Source organism: Monodelphis domestica, chromosome 6 (assembly GCF_027887165.1).
Source record: "Monodelphis domestica isolate mMonDom1 chromosome 6, mMonDom1.pri, whole genome shotgun sequence".
NCBI lineage: Eukaryota > Metazoa > Chordata > Mammalia > Didelphimorphia > Didelphidae > Monodelphis > Monodelphis domestica.
Window position 1 is genome coordinate 149,232,488 of NC_077232.1, and position 17,615 is coordinate 149,250,102.

At 33.5% G+C, this 17,615-nt stretch overlaps 1 protein-coding gene across 12 annotated transcripts in view; it reads left to right on the plus strand.

The window, feature by feature from the left end:
* The window catches only part of ADGRL3 (adhesion G protein-coupled receptor L3), a 982,472-nt gene that overhangs the window by 579,264 nt on the left and 385,593 nt on the right, over positions 1–17,615 (plus strand). The gene's annotated exons all lie outside the window — the stretch shown is intronic.

Sequence of the window (17,615 nt, forward strand, 5' to 3'; positions counted from 1 at the left end):
TCTCTCAGTAACCAAGGATGACGATTGTCTTTGTGCGTTTTCATCTATGATAGATGAATGTGCACAAAGATACTTATGCGTGAAGGAGATTTAAGTGGAAAAGTCAATGCACAGAGACAGTCCCACTCTCTCGGCATTGGAAGCCTGGGGCCAGTGGCACGAAAAGTCGTTACACCTGGAGACTTCCTCAGCTGCATTGGATGGCCATGTTGTCCTTTGTGCTCCAACACGCCCTAAGCACTCCACAGTGCCTTGCTGTATAGCCATCTCAGCCATTGAACCTTCTTATTGGTTTCTTCTGTCTGTTCGGCTGAAGCAGTCTTCACATGCTCGGTGAGCAAAGCCCTGGTTTACCAGGGGTCTATGACCTGATGGCTACCCTCACAAGGTTTAGCCAGCCTGTCAAAGCCGTTGCCCAGGGTGTGGCCGCTGCCGCATGCTAGCAGCTACTAGGAGCCACAAGTGAGAGTTTAGAGGCTTAGCAAAGCACAGCAAAAGAATTTATAGCCTTTGGCATAGTATTGAATGATTGTAAATCTACCTAGTATTATAAACTGAGGATAATTTTATTGAAAAAAATCATCCTTCTCCTATTGCTGTACCATCACACCCTGAAGAATAGATGTCGCACCCAAGAGATCTGTGCCAGGATAGAGCAGGTTACATTAGCCTTAAGCATGAACTGTCAGGGCTGCCTGCCAAGTCAAATGGTCATATGGCCCCTGGATTATGTATTTCACAAATAATAACACTGTATTAACATATTGCTTCAGGGCAACTAGGGAAGAGGCAACTGGGACATAGAGCCTTTCCTTGCACACTGAAAAAAAAAAAACTTTTTCTACAGCCTTAACTACAAACAAATCAAAAGTTGATTTTTTCCAACTTTGCCTTTTTTCTTTTCGTGAGATAACTTTCAAAAGTTTATTGTCACCTGATGAATTTATTAGGTGAACTAACCCTTTATTTATTTAGCATGAGATCGTTTGAAACCGATTAATGACATTTTCTGGAAGATCATTTTGTAAAAATTAGAGACCACAGTCAGCAGCCAAAATTTTCCATGATAAACCCAAATATAGTAAAAGGACCAAGGCTATAATGGGAAAATGACATGGACAGCAACCTCACAGAACAAGAAGACTTTGTAGGAATTTTTGTGATATCATTAATCTAATAGTGTAATTTAAAGAAAGCAAGTAAAGAAAAAGTATATAGTTAGCACTTTTATATTTAAACTTATATGCACATTTATATAGTAGTAGTCTCTCGGTAACCGAGGATGACAATTGTCTTTGTGCGTTTTTTTGCACAAAGACACTTGTGCGTGAAGATTTAAGTGGAAAAGTCAATGCACAGAGACAGTCCCACTCTCTCAGCGTTGGAAGCCTGGGTCCAGTGGCACGAAAAAAGCGTTATGCCTGGAGACTTCCTCAGCTGCATTGGATGGCCATGTTGTCTTTTGTGCTCCAACACTCCCTGAGCACTCCACTGTGCCTTGCTTCATCGCCATCTCAGCTGTTGAACCTTCTTGTTGGTTTCTTCCACCTGTTCTGCTGAAACAGTCTTCACATGCTGGGTGAGCAAAGCCCTGGTTTACCAGGGGTCCACGATGACCCGATGGCTACCCTCACAAGGTTTAGCCGGCCTGTCGAAGCCATTGCCCAGTGTGTGGCCTCTGCCTCATGCTGGCAGCTACTGGGAGCCACAGGTGAGAGCTGGGTATCAGGTGAGGGTTAGAGGCTGGTGAACTGCCCTAGGAGGGCACGACAAGCCCTCCATACCAAATATATTACTCCTCCCTGAGCACCCCAATACAAATACAATACAAAAGAACCAAATGAAAGAACTAAAATATCAATGTAACTTTTGCTATTCCAATCCAAGCATGTGCCAAATGCAACTCAGAAATAAAGTAGCTATTGTGATTTGTTTCTCTCTCATAATATTGGCATCATTGTGTCACTGGAGAAAAAGAAAGAGAAAGAATGGGGTGGGAGAGAAAACCTTTCAGCTTTGCCTTCTTGAAGTTAGCAAGATAAATATGTTCTGCTTTTAAATGAAAGTGAATATCACTAAACTAGACAGATTTATTGAGTTAGCTCATAGCAAAATGAGTTTACTCCATTTTCACATACTTTTCCAGTAGTAAATGTTTTAATCTATTGATGCCAAAGAGAAATGCTACATTAGCTATAAAACAGAAAGAGGGCACCATTCACTGACAGTACCAATAATATGTATAGTGCAGTAAATACTTTGCAAGAGTTTAATGGCCCTGACTTCAAATACATAATATATCGTTGACTAAGCTGAGGGAGAGAATGTGTAAAAGAGTGCTGATACCTCTAAATTGCATAAACTTAACTCAGACACGATATTAAGACACCTGTTTTAGAATCTCAGGGGAAATTGTGTCAGTCCCCCAACCCAATAAAAAGCAAAGAGACCAAAACAAAACCTTTCACTCACTGCACTAGTTTTTACCATATTTTTCTATTTCCTAGCATAGAGATTTCTGTTCTAATTCACTGCACAAAAGAAATAGAATCCTTATGCTTCCATCACAACTTCTTTCTCCCCCACCAAAACACCCTTCCTTCATATGGTAGACACAGTGAAAAAGAACTTCTCTCTGGGCTAATGTGGAACCACTCTTCAATCTGTTCTACAACCAGATGGACTAATGTTTCAGGGAGAAGTGTGAGTTAACATGCAGCTGTATGCATTTAGTAAGCATCTGCCTGAGAAACCCAACATGCCATTCTCCTTCACCCTATCTGTTTCACAAGCTGTATGATTTTTCTGGTAGGCATCAAGGCCCTGGGCTATTGCTTTTTTTTTTGCCTAACATTTATATATCTTACAAAAGAGTCAATGTTCTAAGATTAGGAAAACAGTTTAAGACTATTCATGGATTTGTATCTCATTTTCATGTGGAGATAAAAGACATTAAGACAGTATTCTATAATTTTCTCTTTCACAGTAGGCAAAATATTAAAAGGTTATCCTTTAGCAATGCTCCATCCTATATCTTTGCTATGAACAGTTTATATTAACTTTAAAGTATTTCCTTATGTAAATACTGTTCAACCATTTTCTTTAAAGCTAAAAATGTATCAAATCATGATCCTCAAAAGTAGTGCAAAGAAATTTTGCCTACATAATAATATGATGACTTTAATTTATAATGTCTCCTCTTCTAGTCTACCAACTTTGAATTCAGTTTCTAGTAGCAGAGATAAATCTTTCTTGGTCTTGTCACACCTGCCCAGATTGATGTTATTATTATCATCCCCATTTTACAGATAAGGAAACTGAGATAGATAGAAATTCAGTGATTTGCCATAGGCTGCTGAATTAGTAAGTTTCTGAGTTAGTATTCAAACTCAAATCTTCCAGTATTCAAATCCAGTGCTCCTCTGTGGCTGCCAGTAAACAATGGAATGCACCTGTGAGATGACTACACATGGTGGTACTTGGTAGCTGTGGAAAAGAGTTAAGTCATAGTATGGGACCTATTTCACCTTGTCCTCCTTAGCATTAAGTTCCATCCAACTAAACTAGCAGGCACATATTTATTGCTGTTTTTTAAGTGACTACTTTAAGAAGATAGCCAGGATGGAGGAAAAAATAGTTATCACATATCACCATTTCAAATAAACAAATTTTAATATTAAATATTGTTTTTTAGAACAAACATTAATATTCTATTTATTTGACATGTTATTTCAACTTGATACCAAGCTGTTTAAACAAAGAGTCGACAGCTCTGGATTTGAATTAGAATTTTACCCACTTATGAACTTTGTTTTTTTCTCTATAAAATCAAGATTTTGAAAGGATAATAATCTCTTAAGGTACCCACCAAATGTAAAATTTTATGACTTTATAGGCCTGCAGAAAGAGTATGCACTACAGAAAAGGTAAATGATATCATCATAAAATTTGATAATCAAACTATTGTGCTAGTTGTTATGACACAACATATGTTGTCACATGTGTCTTCGTAATAAATGTCATAGACTTACAATGGATGAAGAGTTTGCTGTTAACTGCTGTGATTGGAGAAGATTGCCTAGAAATAAGCTTTGAAGGATAAAGCAGGGGTTATAGCATAGGAATGGGAAAAGGAGGCATTCTAGATAGAGAAAATCAAAGTCAGTATGCATTTTTTGTTCCAGGCACTGTGTTCAAAGAACCAAGTTGGGAATGTCTACAGTGTATGTTTAGGGGGTAATAACCTGAACAGGGTCGATTAATATAACAGATTTCTGTATTGATGTAGGGATAAAGTCAGAGAGATGTTGTGGAAAGGTCATGATAATTAGACTAAAGATTGTTAGATGACCTGAGTTGGAATATTGGCCCCTATATGACCCTCTAGAAAATAATTTAACCCCTGAGGATCACTACCTGCTTAAATGGAAAAAGATGCTTTGGGACTAGAGGATCTGTAAGAACCTTTGCATATTCTATGACTCTTGAACTACATTCTATGAGTAGTAAGGAATATTATTATTCCTATTTCACAGATGGGGAACTGAAAGAGCAAGGAGCTTAATCAAAGCTAGAGAGGGAATCAAGTGTCAAGACCAGGATTAAATGATAGAATTGCTTTTTAAAAATAAATTTGCATTTTTATATTCATGTATTTTCTTCCCTCAATCAAGCATTACATTTGTATTGCTTATTTAAGTAGCCTAGAGAATTAAATATGTCATTTTCACTGTCTATAAATCAGAATTGTGTGTTAAATGATCTGTTAAACTCTAATGGCAAGACATACTTTTGACTGCTTGGTTAGTGTTTTTCATTCCAGATTGGAAGGAACATTTTAAAGGGTGGTACTTTAATAAATATAATTTTCTCTCTTTCTCTCATCTTTCATCTCTCATCTTTCTCTCATCCTTCTCTCTCTGTCTCTCTCTGTCTCTCTCTCTCTCTCCCTCCTTCCCTCCTACGCACCCCTCCATCCTTCTCTTTTCTACCTCTTCTTCACCTCTTTCTCTCCCTCTCCATTCCTCCTTCATTGCCTCCCTCCCACCCTGTGACAGACATAATCATTTTTTACAAAATCAATATTTTTGTTCACCTCACTTTCTTCAACTCATGTACCTTTTTAAATTTACTTTGGTTACCCAAAATTTACTTTTACAAATTAATGTGGATAATTTCTTGTGCCAATGACATTGTAATGAAAATGATCATAGAATCAGAACAGCTTCAGGAGAATTCTCTGGAGTAAATATATCTTTTATTTTCACTGTTATTGTTAGTTGTTATAATCTGCATACTTCTCTTTCCTGGAATATTTGCTACTTGAAAGTTTCTATTGTAAGTGATAATAAGGAAATGACCCATAAAGAGCACTTGAATAGAAATCTGGCAACTGATTTCCTTCTAATCTCGGCTCTACCACCAACTAACTCCATTTTTGTATTTCATCTAAATTTACCAACCTTCAGTTTTCTAATCAGTAGAACTGGTATAATAATGACTACCTTACTTATTATAGAAAACTGAAGTAACATAATGAAAGTATGCCAAAATATACTAAATCATATGTAGATATGGCATCATCATTACTGATTTTTACTCAGAGACTTGATTTCTTCTTGTTTTTTCATTTAGGTTTTTAACTATTTTGATGATGGTATTTAGTCATTTTTCAATTTTGTCCAATTCTTCATGACCATTTGGGTAATGCTTGGTAAAGATCCTTGAGTGGTTTGCCATTTCCTTTTCCGGTTCCTTTTACAAATAAGAAACCTGTGGCAAATAAAGTTAAGTAACCTGTTCGGAGTCATAATATATTTATAATAAAATGGGGGCAGCTGGGTAGCTCAGTGGATTGAGAGCCAGGTCTAGAGATGGAAGATCCTAGGTTCAAATCTGGCCTCAGTCACTTCCCAGCTGTGTGACCCTGGGCAAGTCACTTAACACCCATTGCCCAGCCCTTACCACTCTTCTGCCTTACAATACACAGTATTGATTCTAAGACCTTCGGAAGATAAGGGTTTAAAAAAAAATACATTCAGAGTCAAGACCAGATTTGAATTTAGGAAGTGGAGTCTTCTTGAGTTCAGATCTAGTATTCTATCCACTATTTTGACTTTAGTCAAGACATAATCTCTCACACTCTTAGTTTCTTCATTCATAAAATGAATAGTTGTGCTAGATCAGAAGTTCTTAATTTTGTATCATGGATTTCTTTGGCAGTCTAGTGAAGCTTATAGATACTTTTTCAGAACGTTTTATTGCCTATATTCATGACTAAAGGAAAAGCCAAGTTTCAGTTATAAATAAGTAAAAATAAAAATGTATTTTTCCCATTTAAATTCAAAGGGTCCTTTAAATCTCATCTGTGAACCAGAGATTAAGAACGCCTGCTCTAGTTGCTTTATAACTCTAAAATTCTAAGATCCTGACATTAATCCCAAGTATAATGTATTTTCTGCATATATGAAAATTGATATATATTCATGGTTCTTTTGCATATAAGGAATGGAAGGATGTATAGACTGTAGAAATGGAAAATAATGGGACATGGGAGGCGAGGCTATTTCTTATGTGTCAGTAAATATATCATGTAAAGGAAATTGTATTTTAGTTAGATAAATGCACCTGTTTTTCCTCCTTGGTTTTTCTCATTATTTTTTTTTCCATTCTTCAGTCATTTTTATAGGCTCTTTTGAAATCCAAAAACTCAGTATTTCCTAAATCAATACCTAAAATTTAGTTACATATGTGTACATAAAGTAAATACCCATAGATACATTATCTCACATGGTTTTTATTTTAAAACACTAAACACCATCTTGTTACTCCATAGTACTTACCAATTTGGGGAGGAGGACAAGAGAACAAACAATATTGATAAATCAAATATTATAGTTACTTTAGTGTTACTACTACTGCTTATTATCATTATTGTTTTAAATTTTTTTCACTGTTCTATATTCTAAAAAGAGACAACTAATAACACAGTTTCCTAAAGGAAACATTTCATTCTAAAGGTTTTTACAAAACCATTAAATGAATGGAAAGTGAATATAAATTTATCATTAAAAAATAGTTCTTACAAAAAAAGTTTTGCAACATCCACATAATATATATATATATATATATGTACATCTAATAAATGCTTAAATTAGAATGTGGTTGGTGAAATCATTTATGAATTATTGACATTTTCAATCCATATACTCCAGTGTGAAATTCATTATAAAGTGATAATTTTGGGAACACATCATATGAAGACATTGTAATAGAAGGTGCTTGAGCAGCACGCTTATTCATCGATGCATGGGTATTATTTGAAAAACATAATTTAAAAACTGAGCCTCAGAGATTACTTTTGTTTCTTATTAAATAAAGGATTAGCACTTCATTTGCTGAAAGAGACAGATGTCTGTCAGGTTTTTTGATATGCAATATATTAAAATCTTAATGAGCATCATGGAGAGGAGGTTTTATTTCACATAAGTATTTTTCTGTTGTCTTGTTGAATGTAGAATAGAAGAAATGGAAAAGATTTATTTTAGAAAAATAAGAATTAGCAGGACCTGAAAAGATGATTTTAGCTTTGTGACCTGAAATCTAAATAATTGGTTGCCAGGAAAAATTCCCAAATAATAAAATATCCAAGTCAGCTAGGAATTATGGTGATTTTAATTAATATAGAGAGAAGGAATTAATGAAAAAAGAGAGAGAAGAATAAATTTAAACTGCTCTGACTCAGGCTGAGCCAGGCAGTAGTTAAAGGCCTTGGCCAAAGTAGCTTCCCTGAGCCCAAGAGAAAGGGAGTCAGTCTTATCATTCACCATAAGACCGTCTCCAAGGAAGCTGTCTGAGTGAGATCCTCCAGGCTGTGCTTCAGTCCTCACTGAACTGAACTCCGAATATAATTGCACTCTGAACTGAATCCAATCCCCTGAACTGACTTTTTTAGTCTCCTTTTAAAGAAAGTTTATCTTATGTCACCTCCCCTAAATTTTCACATCTACCAATCATAGTACATGCTTTTTCCAGGACTGCCTATTCTTTAGTTCTCACCTTCTTTGATTAGATTTTCTCCAGGACTGTCCACTCTTTAGTTCTCACCTTCTCTGGTTAGATTATATCTTCTAAGGTACTTCACACTTCTATGTTAACCTGACATTTTATGAGTTACTTGGCTGTCTTTTGTGATTAATTTAACTTTTATATGAACTTAACACCCTTTTGTATTAGATCTAAAAATAGGTTTAGCTTAAGTTTTAGCTTCACTATAAGGTATGAGTTAAGTACCTTCATTGTTCAATCAGGAGTTTACAGCTTTATCTTCCCCTAAAGCATGTCTAATTAGGGTGAAGTAATTCCCAAGTTCACAGGCCAAAAGAAGAATTTCATGAATGTTTTTGTCTCTATAGTGAAATCTTATTTATATTTGTCAGTTAAAGGATAAGAATATATTTTGAGTGCAAGTACTGGTGTGCATGTGTGTATGCTCATGTATGTGTGGTTTTCTTTTTATTTGTTTATTTTCATAAAGATTTATATCTACTCTGATAATATGTTCTTGGAATTTTGCAACAGGAAGAGATTGAAGTTGATCATTTCAATGTAATATCCTACTTTAGGAAGGTCTACACCTACAACAAGTGATTTCCTTTCTCTATAAAGTTCTCCAACTTCTTGCATTATTCAAATCCTTTCAATTCTTTCATAAACTGATGAAGCTTATTTCCTCTATGAACTCTCTTCTGATCATTTTCATTATACGAAGTTTCTTTAGCCCTTTGAGTCCCTATCAAACAATCCTCTATCTTTATAAGTGTATGGGAATGTGTCCATATACTGTAAAAATTAAATTATGCTTCTAGTAGTAAAATTATTATATTTCATGAGGTTTATTAAGGATTATTAGAAATCAAAGATACAAAATAATAAACCACATGCCCAGGGCTGATTAGCTGATTCAGATCTTACTCAATACATCATTGTAATGGAAGAGCAGAGCAGAGCAGAGAGAGAGCGTGTAGGCATTACTGCCAGTTAAATACTAATTGTGATCTCGCCCAGGTGGAGACTCAGGCAAGATTATAGGGAATTCTGGGAAATAACAAGGATTTCTGGGGATTGAAGTCTAGGGTTCAAATCTCCATTTTTATAATACACATACCTTCATATATATGTTTGCATATACATATATAAAGGTATGTGTACATATATATACACAGAAGTATATAGAAAATATAAGAATGATGAAGTAGAATAATTATATATATTATATCATAACTATTCATATTAATATTAATAATTTGTTGGTATAAATTGATCAATATTAGTTATTTATATTACCATTAGATGAAATGATGTGATATATAATGGAATGAATTCTATAATGTTTCAATATGGACATGTATACACATATATAAAATTATATGTTGTATAATATATACACCTATAAAGATATTTTAATATATTGTATACTTGTTACATTATACACATTCACAGATATATATTATACACACTCACAGATATGTATATATCTATGTACACTGTCTCTCTATATATATAGAGAGAGAGACAGAGAGAAAGCAACATGGAGTTGCAATCATACAGACTTCTAATTACTTGTGCTGCACTGAGTACAAGACTCACTTTTCCAAGGGAAATGTGTTAATATGTAACAAATAGCACAAACAATATTGTTACTACTGTTCCTTTTTCTTGTTCTTTGGTGATAAATTCTGTGTGTGTGTGTGTGTGTGTGTGTGTGTGTGTGTGTGTGTGTGTGTGTGTGTGAATGTGTGTGTGTGGTGGCAAAATTGAAAAATAAAAGATTTTTTCAAACTTTATTTCTCTTTCTGTGCTATCCCGTACTCTACCTCCATGGAGAAAATCAATGAAGGTTCTTCAAGAGTACTCCAAACTTTGACAGCATTGCTTCTAAAGATTTTGTTCTCTATAATGGAATTCCAGGAAATAGAAACTTCTGCTCATCAACATATACTTTGGAAAATCAGGGCTTTGGGATGAAATGACTGAGAAATGGGGTACATGAACTGGTAAAGAAGCTATGGTGGGGGTCATTTTTATACAATTTTGTACCTTCACCAAAGAATAAGACAAATAAGCTCTGCAGTAGACCCATTGAGCTTACACTTGTAGAAACATGAAGAGAATCTCCCTTGATAAGCCCCTTGAATCATTCTTGATAGGCCTTGTGGCTTCTTATTTGAAGGAATAAGGGAATTGGACAAAAGAAGGTCAGTGGCTCAGGTGAGGATAGATGACTTCCCAAAAGGACAATGAGTGACATGTCTTTGAAAGAATAGTTAGGATACCACTACCAGAGAAGAAACTGAAGGAGTCTGAATGCAGATGGAAGCATATAATTTTTCATTTTATTTCCTTCATGTATTTTTTCTTGTGTAAGCGATATATGTATTTCACAACCTGATAAACATGGAATATGTATTCAATGATAGCACATGTATTACGTATATTATCTGCCCTCTCAGAGATGGGGCAGGGCAGGGAGGGAGAGAGCATGGATTACAAATATTAGAAAATGGTTGTTTTAAAATGGTGTCTTCATGTAATCTAGAATAGAAAAAAATGTTTTGAAAAATTAATTGGAGAAAATGACAGGGGAAGGTACTGGGTGGGAAAGGAGGAGTAGGTTGTCATGTATTCCTAGAATGAATGAATATATATATATATATATGTATATATACACACATATATGTTTTGTATTTATATATTAACTACACAAATCATTTATTTTTAAACATATTTAATAATACATTTGAACCTCTGACACCTATAGTATGTGACCTTTAGGCAGGCCTCTTATCTTCTCAGTGTCTCAAGAACCTGTGAGACTATAAGCTTTATAGAAGATGCTGATCTACATTGATAGAGAGTTTCTTTATTGGCAGTTCCCTGTATCAATGAATTTATGCATCTAGCCACCATGCCATTTAAAATTTACTATGTATGAATTTCAGAATTAGGGCTATTGATGGTTAAAAGAGCTATATAATCACTACAAATTACTGTCCCAAATTTGCATCAGGATAAATTATGTGTTATTTATAATTATTTAATATAATTTAAGTATTTAATTAAATTGATAAAAGGCCACTTGGGGAATATAACAATGTATAATATCTATAAAGAAGAATGGCATTTGGAGTTTTACAAAAGAAAATAAATTGGAGACTGACTACATTATTTTGTTCTTTATTCTTTTCACATATATACATCTTCTCTTCCTAACTATAATAAATGGAAGGACTATGTCTTTCTTATGCTTCTTCTTTATCATCCAAAGTACCTATGAATAACAGAAAGCACCTAATGCCACTCAATAAATGACTGTTAATTGATTTACAACTATTGTTTATTTTTATTTACATAGCTGAATGATTTTTTTTCTTTTGTCCAACTATTGCTTTAGTTGAGTTCCTACTTTTTCAGTTAGTTATTTCCCATTCTCCCCCCCTCCAGGTAGAATTTATTTGTCATTCATTTATTTTCCTTTTTTTGTTGGGTTTCCCCTCCATTTGCTTCCACCTAAATTCAAATATTATATTTGGATGAGAATGGGCAAAAAATGAAAATATATTTTAACTCTTGGCACAGCCTCAGAATAACCAGAGTTTAAGTGAAGACCATCAAAAATGTCTACATGATAAGGTTTTGTGAAAATCTGATATTTTAAAATTGTGGAGTTGACATATATATATGACATTAAATATTCATGATGGAGAGTAATTTAGCTTTGTGTAATTATCCAAATGAGAAATGTATGTTAACAGTTCATGATTTTTCTAAGACATTTTGGTCAGCTAAAAATTAAATTTAATGTGCAAAAATATCAATTAATCAACACTTATTTAGTACCTCCTATGCCCCAAGCAGTATGCTAACTTCTGGGGAACAGGCTTACTTGCCTAAGAAACATATGCTTTAATAAAAGGGGATGTGTTTTAAAATTCTAGGTTTCAGATGCATAAAGGATACTAAGGATAAATATGTTTGATAATTTTAGCATAATTGCCATACAAGTCCAGACCTATTTCTTTCTGTTCTCTCCCTTACTACAGGTGCTGAAAGCTGTTGTAAAGAAATATTTTTTGCCCTTAACATTAACCTGAAGCATTAGGGATATGTGTAATTATATTTATTCAATAAAGTTTTATTAGGACCACTTTGCCATACTAGATAGTAGGAGAGAAACAAAAGGAAAAGAAAATAAAACATTATCCTTTCTCTCAAGGAGTATAAGTAATAATATAAAAGAAGTATGGATGATGGACTCCTTGGCAACCAAAGAGTCTGCAGCAATGAGAGAAATGAAAAATCAAGAAAATTTAGAAATCACAATTGAGAAAAAGAGAATACCTGAAGCCATTTCTATTGCATTTTTGTATCTGGATGACTATTTGTATGTCAGTGACATACTATGTAAGCCAAAATACATAAGCTTACATACATATTTTAAAAAAAAAAGATTTCTAGTTCATTTGACATTTTGCCTAGTTTGTCACTATTTTTCACCATTTTACCAGGAATTGAGAATTAATTGAACTTGTATCCACAAATATTTGAGTGGATATGAAGTATATGTATATGTGTGTGTGATTGTGTATATATGCCTGTCCTAACTTATCATTATATTTGGATTTGGGGTAGCCTTTAAGTTGTTGAGATCATAGAAATTTGCTATATTTCTTGAAGTTTGGATGAGGAAGTTTCTAAAACCATTTTAATAGCATCATTAAAGCAAAAGTTTCCCAAATCTCATTCAATGAAGTAAAAGGTATTTTTGGCCCTTAATGCTTGCTGTAATTTGCAATGCAATTTGAAAAACCTTGGTGATACATGCATGTGTTCTCTGAACCATGCACTTTATAATTAAGGAATGCAATTCAAAGTAATGCATATGTGATAGGGACTTGGGTAGAATGAACACCATCTCATCTCTACAAACAATAATATGTACTATGGATATGCATTTTATGAAGATCTGAGAATTAAAGAAAATACGGATCTTCACATTCCCCATACTCCAAACCCACTAGGAGAAAAAAGTCAGGATAACGGATGAGATGTGAAAAAAAAACCAAAGCATTTATTTATATAGTGATTACTGTGTGCCAGACACTATGCTAAGTACTTTACAAATATTATCTTCTTTGATCCTCTCAGTGACCCTGTAAGGCAGATGCTTTATTTCCCTAACTTATAGGTGAAGAAGCTGAAGCAAATAAAGATTAAGTGATTTGCTCTAGGTCATATAACTAGTAAGAGTATAAACAGAAAGTACAGATTGAATCAGTCAATACTTATTAGTGCAATAGTTAGCATATGTCTTTAAGGCTGGAGAAACATAAGGACCTTATGGCTGTGGCTATAGAGAAATAGAATCAAAGTGGAAAAGGATATCCCAGGTCAAATAGTTCCTAATTTTACAGATGAGAAAACTGAAACTTAGGTAAATTAGGTGATTTATTCAAGGTTACACTGGGAATAGATATCACAGGTGAAATTTTAATCCAGGTCTTTTTGTTCTTTCTTATATGTCAAACTGCATCCACATATTTATGGGGACTTTATAAATAATGTTTATGTCATTTAAGTAAGTAATTTAACAAATATGTTGAATACACGATTCTGAATAAAAATTCAAGTTTTAGGGCCTTAGTTTTCAAACTTTAAGAAATAAGAAATATTTATCAATGATTCCAGTAAATTGATAGGCAGCAGTTTTTATAATAGACTTATCTTACATGAAAATCCTAAATATTACCAAGTTTATCAGGTATATAGTCTATAGAGTTTGCCTTTCCTCTCCCTCCTTTCCCTGTCCCCTGCTCACAGATTGTTGTTTATGAATATTTTACTTTAAATTTATTGGATCAGTTTACTTTGGTTTTGAATACAGCCAATAATATGATGAATGGGTTACAGCTAGTCATAACATGGGCAAAAACAGTGCTATTTTTTCTCAAAGCAAAGATGCCCAATAAATCTTAATCTTGATTAACCAAGAACTATTAAAGTGGGAAGCTTCTCTTGAACTATAAAGCATGTGTCCATGCCCCATGAATTAAGACCAAAACGAATGACATTAATGTAAATTTACATTAGAATCATAAATGAAATAATATATGAATGAAAACATCTTAAAAAGGGAAAAATGCCCTAAAATGCAAAATTTCCTTTTCCAAATTAAGGAGAGGAAATAGTGGTATTTTTTGTATCACCCACACTTTCAGTCAACATTTCATGAGAACAGGAGCACTATTCTCTTACACACATATACACATAGAATGCAATTAAAAGATTATTTTGCTTAGTGGAGTTGCTAAGACCAGTTCACATTAGTTCAGTCTAGCCAATTGTTAAAATTTCAGTGTAAAATATCTCAGAAATCAGGAAGTGTTACACTTCAGAATATAGTTTTGTCATTTTTTCATTGTCTAGATATGATAAAAGGATGAAAATTTTTAATAATTTAAATTAAATTTAAAAGCATGTCATGTTTTTTTTTCAGTGAGTCAGTCATTAAATAATTATCAGTACATTCCAGCCTAAATGTCTTCTCCTATTAGATTATATGCTCCTTGATGGTAGGGCCTGGTTCACTTTTGTCTTTCTAACCTTAGCTCCAAAAATGGATCCCACTACATAAAATAAATGCTTAATAAATTCATGTTAACTTTTTATTGATTTCAAAATCATTAGTTTAGGTTATGACATGGAATTTTTAAAATGAGAAGCTTATATATAGTTGTGAAGTTTAGAATTTAATAACTATCAATAGTATTAATAAAGCTGGAAAACATTTGACTGCAGAATCCCTGGAGGAGTTTCAAGCAAGGGAAATGTTTTCATGTTAGTTTTTAATTTATTATTAGAATTTTTGTTCCTCATGACACGGTACTTCTCATAACCAGTTTTTATATTGAGAACAAATCTCATATTTCATAACAAAACCACATAATTTGTGGTAGACAATACAGGAAATATAATTTTTGAAAAATAAATAAATGTTTTGTTGATACTTTTTAAAAAACGCTGCCACTCCCAAATGACTACATTGTGCCCCCAATAGAATGGTCTTTTGTAACAGAAAGAGTTAAGAAAAAAATAAGGAACATATTGGTCAGGTATGACCCCACATGTCTTATTGCACACCTGTATTCCATTGTCTTTTTTCTTAAAAGGCATAAAACATACTTCATCAGTGTTCAGCAATTATCATCAGAAGCAATGATGAGAATTTTTATCTCCTTCAGAGTGTTTTCATTTACATTGTTGAAGTCATTATGCAACTTATTCCTCTGATTTTTGTATAGTTTGTTTTATTTCATAAAAGTCATCAAGGAATGAGAATTTTCAAAGAATGCCTATAGCACAAAAGAACTCTCTCCCATATCTCACTATCAATTATATGCCTAGCAGCCTACATAGACTCTTCATTTCCAGATTGAATTCATGTGGCTAACTGGCCTCAGTACATTCCCCTGTGAATGAACACCTGAGAAATCACCAGCCTGACTCTTATCCTTCAATGGCAGTCTTGAGTAACACTTCTAAGGTTTAAGCAATGTTAAGACTTTTGAAAGGTGATGTCAGGAAAGGACTAACAACTCTCCAATTTCTTACAGAAACCACAGAATTTGAATCAGTTCAAGTCTAACAGTGTTCAAGACAACATACATAGTTCACCTGTTTAAGTTAAACTTTTGACTGAGAAATATGGAAACATACAATCGGCCCATTGCACACTGTGGATGCTCCATGAAGATTAATTGCAAGCAGTGATAAATTACAGTAGCCTAGGCTATTAGGAAGAACTCTTGAAATAACATTAAGTATGACACTGAGGAATTTATATGATTAGTGACTTGGATGGAGTCTAGAGAGTCATAACTAATATGCAGTTATGGATAGATCTTTCCAAGGTACTAACTTATATCATAGTTTGTTGGTGGTTGGGAGGCTCTTTCTTATATAATGGAAAAAATATGAGGGACCTATTCAGAGATCCTGAAATAAAAGGAAGATTAGGTCAGGCAAGGAAAAAGAACTCAAATATAATTGTCCATTTGTGATTCAGGTACCCCTAAAGCCAAATCTTCTCCTTCCATCCTCTGCCTCCTGGTAATTGACTCATATTGTTAGGATTGCTATTTAAAAAGGTATTTTTTCACAGTGCTTATTTGAGTTTCATCTTACCTTTAATTAAACAGTGTATCATAATTATTTTTAGCAACTTTGGCCTTTGCTTTTAACTTTTGGCTCGAGCTATTCCATTTGTTGCATTTGTTTTATGTTTTAACTTGCTTGTCTTCATGGAAAGGATTCTTTTCATGGGAACAGGAAAATTATCCGTATATAAAGTCAGTACACTACTATTTCCTAATAATTTGACTGAACTCCCTTTGGACTCACAGAAAAATAATAATATATGCAAGTCTAAACATCTCCATTAGTAGAATTTCTTATATTTCATTTCCCTCCACACTTCACAACCCAACTACAGTGGGTCTGCTTTCTGTTCCTTACACACAGACTGCCATGTCCTGTCTCTGGGCCTGAGAAATGACTGCACTCATGACTGGAATGCTCTGTCACTTGAATATCCTTGGTTTCCTTCAAGACTTAGCTCAAGTTCTACCTTGTGCAAGAAGGCTTTTAAGTAGCCTTGTACCTCTCCCAGTGCTTTCTCTTCAGAATTTATTTTTTAATAGACTATTTAGTTGTATGTATCTAGTTATTATATGTTGCTGTTCGATTAGAATGTGAGCTCCTTAAGATCAGGTATTGTTACATTTTGTTATTTTTATTTTTTATTCTAAATGCTTAGCACAGTGCTTGGCACATAGTAAATTCTTTTTGATTGACAGAGTATCTAAATAGTGATAATCTATAACTTTAAAGTCTAGTTCCTCAGAATTGATTCCATCCTTCATGGTAAAAATAGTATATAAGTTAAATAACTAAAATGAAACTAATATGAGTATACCAATGTTGACACCCACCTAATGATTACATATTTTTTCTATTAAAGAAAATAATTATTTTCTCATATAGCATATAATATTTAAGAGAGGACAAAGGAAGAAAAAATATTCCAGTAGAGTTTTTAGTTCCATTTGCTTAATGCCCAAATGTAGCCTTACTCTATATCTTTCTCAGTCTTTTAGGCTTTATAGAAACCTATACTTTGGCCCTGGGAAATTAGTTTCAAATTAGAAGTTTGGTTGAGTAGATCAATTCCTGAGATGGTTATAGGAAAGGCTGTTTGTTTAAAAAAAATGTGTGTTCTATGGAACTGGATTATTGGGACTAGTTAAAATTATTGGAAATCCTTTTGTTACAATACTTAAGCTAAACTTAAAAATGGAAAATTGATGATTCTATTATGAATGTTGTATTCCCTTCTCTGTAGTCTAGTATATTATTGCATTTATTCTATCTCATTTTCATTAATTTTTGTCTTATTTTTCAGTTTTAAAAAATTTCAAAGACTGTATAAGGTTGTGTTTATTTTAAATAGAGCTTGAATTAGAGCAATGATTTTTTTAAACAAATTAATGTCCTTTGAA